Genomic DNA, 6,148 nt, shown 5'->3' with positions numbered 1-6,148 from the left:
ATACCAATAGCTATTTTCACTATGTTTGGCAAAGGTTGTTAGACATTCACCAGTATCAAAAATCCCTTTGTTTAAAGTAATACAAATGTTAATTGGTCAACTGACCATAAAGAATATTGACTACACTCTTGGCCATGTGACTAACTTCTGACCAGGAAGATGTGAACAGGCATATTTTCCTGTAGCTTCTAGATCATTCCTAAGACAAGCCTTGATCCCTCACCCTTTTTCCTCTTCACACATTACTCCAGTCTACATATGGAATGTAGTTATTTCCAAGCCAAACCATGAGGGTGAGAGGTAACACCATGTGGATAATGGCAGTGAAATAGATAAGAGTTTGTCACACTGGGCAATTAATAATTGATATATAGATAGATATGTAACAAATATGACACATATATATACACACACACACATATATGACAGAGGAATCCATTTCTAACTTGTCCATCCATTCTAATTTTATTTTTGTTTCGTGTTCTTGCTTTTTTGTTTCCTTCTACTTGCAGTGGAATTCAATTTTAAACAGTATGAAGGTATCAAACTTTATTCAAGGGACATCTTGGTGGTTTAATTGGTTAAGCAGTTGACTTTTGATTTCAGGTCAGGTCATCATCTCGGGGTCCTGGGATTGAGCCCAACATCAGGCTCTGCTCTCAGCAGGGAGTCTACTTTAGGTTTGCTCTCTCTCCCTCTGCCCCTTCACTCTCTCTCTCTCTCTCTCTCTTTCTCTCTCTAAAATAAATGAATAAATCTTTTTTAAAAAGGCTCCTCATTAAAAAAAAAAACTTTATTCAACATTCCCCTACTGCTGAATATGTTACCTTAAATCTTCTTTTTTTTCTGCTAGAACATATGTGGAGTGAATTTTTTTCACTTAAATATTAATACAATAGTATTCTAGTAGTCTACTATTGCCATTATCTAGTGTTCCAGAATGGATTCTTAGAAGTGGAACTACTAGGGTAAACAGAGGGCAACTTTTAACAATGTAATAGGTCTGTTCTTTGAAAGGCAGTACCAGTTCCAACAGTATATGAGATATATCCACTTCCCAGGCTTTATATATTTTTAAATTTTGTTTTCATTTCTGTGACTGACAGATAAAAATCTATTTTGTTTATTATTTTAAAATACTAAATAATAAATTAGAAACACTCAAATTACTTGTAAAAATTAAGATTTCCTATATTGACACACATTTTTATTTCTTACTCTATTTGCCTATTCACCTCTATCACTTTTTTTATATGGAATTGCATTTTTTGAGATAAAGTTATTAAATTTTATTTTTTTTTTTACTTATGTGTGAAATTTTTATATTTTTAAGCTTTCTTTATATATCTCTTACCATGTTAATGTCTTGAATTTGTATTTGTATTTTTTTCCTTCATAGCTTTCTGTCAGGCTTAGTAGAAAGAGAATTATAATGTTTTCCTACATATCTCTCAGTACATTAAATTTATTTTTAAATGTAGACTTTATTGAATGGGGGGGGGGGTAAAGAGCAAGACTATGATCTATTTTTTCCCTTCATTAGGTAGACACTTACTCCAGCACAATTTAGTGACGAGTACCTTTGTCCCTACAGATTTAAAGACCTCACATACATCATTGTACAATGATTTATTACTCTGAACAATGCCATGTTTATGGATCCTTATAATACACTTTGAAATCTAGTGAAAGAAAAAAAGCTTCTTCCTTGTGAATCTTCTCATTCCATTCTTTCTTGGTAATTCTTGAATAATAATAAAATGTAAATATATTAATTATTCTCCATGATCATCTACATTTTGTACTTTTCTTTATTAAAAAAAAGTACATTAAAAATATCTCATTACAATCTATTAACTTCCAGAGTCCAGAACTTACTCCTCAGCCTTGGCTTACTGATCTTGTAGGTTCCTACCATATGTATTTATTTTCCATAGATATGCCAAAATATATGTAAGAGAAGCCTCTCAATTTACTCCTTCATCTGGCCATGGTGGTTCTTACAAGAAGGGCTACAGTTTAAATAAAAAAGCATTTGATCCAAGGTTCTCCTCTTCTTTGACCTCTTCTCAATTTCCAGATCCACATCCTTCTAGAGACACTATACCAGGAACGAGGATGCTGGGCAACATCTCTGAGAAAAACTTTGGCTTTACATGGACACTCCATTTTAGCTCCATCAGCACAACACTAATACTCAATACTAATACTAATATTAATACTAATACTTCATAATACTCAATAATAGAACAGTTTTTTTCATATTATAATGAAAAAAATAGCCCTCAGTTTCCTCCAAAGGCCTGCCTTGCCACTCGCACACTCTGCCACTGTCCCGCAGAAATGCTTCAATTACCCGCAGTCCTCCACCAAATTAGGCCAGAGTCCAGAGCACTGGCTCTTCATCTCACTCGGGCCTATGCCTAGGATGTAAAATTTGGTGCCGATGCCCAAGCCTTAATGCTTCAAGGTGTAGATCTTTTAGCCGATGCCATGGCGGTTACTATGGGGCCAAAGGGAAGAACAGTGATTATTGAACAGAGTTGGGGAAGTCCCAAAAGTAACAAAGGATGGTGTGACCGTAGCAAAGTCAATTGAGTTAAAAGACAATATAAACTTGTTCAAGATGTTGCCAATAACACAAACGAAGAGGCTGGGGATGGTACCACTACTGCTACTGTTTTGGCACGCTCTATTGCCAAGAAAGGCTTTGAGAAGTTTAGCAACGGTGCTAATCCTGTGGAAATCAGAGGAGGTGTGAGGTTAGCTGTTGATGCTGTAATTGCTGAACTTAAGAAGCAGTCTAAACCTGTGACAACCCATGAAGAAATTTCTCAGGTTGCTACGATTTCTGCAAATGGAGACAAAGAAATTGGCAACATCATTTCTGATGCAATGAAAGGGTTGGAAGAAAGGGTGCCATCACAGTAAAGGATGGGAAAACACTGAATGATGAATTAGAAATTACTGAGGGCATGAAGTTTGAAGTTCGAGGTTATAATTCTCCATACTTTATTAATACATCGAAAGGTGAGAAATGTGAATTCCAAGATGCCTATGTTCTATAGAGTGAAAGGAAAATTTCACTCTATAGAGTGAAAGGAAAATTTCTAGTGTCCAGTCCATTGTACCTGCTCTTGGAATTGCCAATGCTCACCAGAAGCCCTCGGTCATAATTGCTGAAGATGTTGATGGAGAAGCTCTGAGTACACTTGTTTTAAATAGGCTAAAAGTTGGTCTTCAGGTTATGGCAGTCAAAGCTCCAGGTTTTGGTGACAATAGAAAGAACCAGCTTAAAGATAGCGCTATTGCTACTGGTGGTGCAGTGTTTGGAGAAGGATTGACTCTAAATCTCAAAGATGTTCAGCCTCACGACTTAGGAAAAGTTGGAGAGGTCATTGTGACCAAAGATGATGCCATGCTTTTAAAAGGAAAAGGTGACAAGGCGCAAATTGAAAAACATATTCAAGAAATCATTGAGCAGTTAGATATCACAACTAGTGAATATGAAAAGGAAAAGCTGAATGAACGTCTGGCAAAACTCTCAGATGAAGTATCTGTGTTGAAGGTTGGTGGGACAAGTGATGTTGAAGTGAATGGAAAGACAGTTACAGATGCCCTCAAGGCCACAAGAGCTGCTGTTGTTCTGGGAGGGGGTTGTGCCCCGCTTCGGTGCATTCCAGCCTTGGATTCAATAACTCCAGCTAATGAAGATCAAAGAATCGGTATCGAAATTATTAAGAGAACACTCAAAATTCCTGCAGTGACCATTGCTAAGAATGCAGGTGTTGAAAGATCATTAATAGTTGAGAAAATTATGCAGAGTTCCTCAGAAGTTGGTTATGATGCTATGCTTGGAGATTTTGTGAATATGGTGGAAAAAAGGAATCATTGATCCAACTAAGGTGGTAAGAACTACTTTATTGGATGCTGCTGGAGTGGTCTCTCTGTTAAGTACAGCAGAAGTAGTCACCGAAATTCCTAAAGAAGAGAAGGACCCAGGAATGGGTGGAATGGGTGGAATGGGAGGTGGCATGGGAGGCGGCATGTTCTGATTCCTAGAATAGTGCTTTACCATTCTTAAAGAACTGTGAGAGGAAGCTCAAGGCTGTGTTCCTCAACCAAAACTTCAGAGAAGTCAGTTGAAGGAAATGACTGAAGAAAAGGCTGGCTGGTGTTTAAGAAAATCACTATAACCATCATTTACTGGTTTCAGTTGACAACGTATAATGGTTTACTGCTGCCATTGTCCATGCCTACAGATAATTTATTTTGTATTTCTGAATAAAAAGACATTTGTACATTCCTGATAACTGAGTACAAGAGCCATGTACCAACTTAAATCACTGAGGCATTTTTACTACTATTCTGTTAAAATCAGGATTTTAGTGTTTGCCATCAGCAGATGAAAAGTCAAGAAGCCTTCCTGTGGAGAGTAAGAAAAATCGTTACCAAGTAGAAAAATATCCAATTATGTGACAACCTTTGTGTAATAAAAATTTGTTTAAAGTTAAAAAAGAAAAGAAAAAATAATATCTGGGTTTGATTCCTGGTTCTGTCACTTGCTAGTTAAGTGAACTTGTAAATACTCAAGACTCCTTAGAGCTTCAGTTTACTTATCTATAAAATGAGAATGATAATGCCACTTTGTCAGGCTGAAAGTGTGCTAGATGAAACAAAAAGCATAATTGTCCACTGTAGTGCCGGGCATATGTCACACTCAATGGTTATAAACACTGATATTATTGTGCACTTCTTCCCAACTCTATGTCTCATAGATAAGTTTGGACATAGAATCCCAGTACTAGTCTCCAGGAAAAATAGGTTAAACAATTTTATTATCACAATAAATAAAATATGCATATAACATCTATAAGCTACAAGCAAAAATTTGAATTTTCAAAGCAAGTATAACTTTTAAGTCAGAATTCTGTTAATTTCTAAAGAAGATTTTAAACTCTCAAGGTTTATAAAGATTTAAACGGTTTGAATTCAACACCTCGTAGCAAAGAATAAAGCTTAGCTATGTAACTGATAACTGTACTATACAAAATTTCACAGAAAAGAAGCAAAATATATATTTTTTATTGTGATGGTGGGGCAGAGTACAGATTTTCCGAAAAATTGATATTGATTTGGAAACAGCATGAGATCCTAAATTGAAAAATTTAGCTTCAAATAAAAATGTACAGGTTAAAATACAATGTATAGGTTAGAAAATTGGAAGCAACTGAACCCTTCTGAGATTTGAAAGGGTGAACTTAAATGATTTGCTTTTCATCATTCAAAATGATTCTCCTAAGGATTTTTTTTTTTAAAGGAAACTTGGAACTTCTTCTTTTTTTTTTTTTTTAAAGATTTTTGTTTATCTGTTTGAGAGAAAGAGCACGAGTAGAGGGAGGAGCGGGAGAGGCAGAGGGAGAAGCAGATGCCCTGCTGAGGAGTCTGATTTGGATCAACCCCAGGGCCCTGGGATCATGACCTGAACCGAAGGCAGACACTTAACCAACAGAGCCACCCAGGCGCCCCAGAAACTTGGGACTTCTAATCAAATATATGTTTATAGGGGACTAAACAGTTATTCCAATTCCATTGTGCATACTGGATAGAAGATACACAATGAATAGATTATAATAATCTAAGCAACTTTATAGAAACTAAATCAAGTGCCTAATGAAGGGTTCCCAATATTCCTTAAAAAGAAAAGAACATTGGTGCAACATTCAGACAGTGGAATATTAGTCAGCACTAAAAAGAAATGAGCTATGGAGCCGTGAAAAGACATGCAGGAAACTCAAATGCATGTTCCTAAGTGAAAGAAGCCAATCTGAGAACACTGCATATGCTGTAGGATTCTGGCTATGTAACATTCTGGAAAAGGCAACACATGGAGACAAGGAAAAGGTCAGGGGTTGGCAGGGGTTGAAGCTGAGGGGAGATGAATGGACAGAGCACAGAGGATTTTTAGGGCAGTGAAAATACTCTGTAGGATATTATAATGATGGATAGATGTCATTACACATTTCACCAAAGCCATGAAATGTAAAATATCAAGAGTGAACCATAAGGTACATCATGGACTTTGTGTGATTATAATATATCAGTAAGCGATGCATCATTCTGGCGAGTGCTGTAGGGGAGGCTTTGC

The 6,148-nt window shown here is 36.4% G+C and overlaps 1 pseudogene; it reads left to right on the top strand.

Moving 5' to 3' along the window:
- The first annotated feature begins 2,343 nt into the window (after positions 1-2,343).
- LOC121480773 lies at positions 2,344-4,118 on the top strand (annotated as a pseudogene).
- Positions 4,119-6,148: the final 2,030 nt, after the last annotated feature.

The sequence above is a fragment of the Vulpes lagopus genome, chromosome 22 (genome assembly GCF_018345385.1).
Source record: "Vulpes lagopus strain Blue_001 chromosome 22, ASM1834538v1, whole genome shotgun sequence".
NCBI classification, from domain to species: domain Eukaryota; kingdom Metazoa; phylum Chordata; class Mammalia; order Carnivora; family Canidae; genus Vulpes; species Vulpes lagopus.
This window is presented reverse-complemented; position numbering and strand designations above follow the sequence as displayed.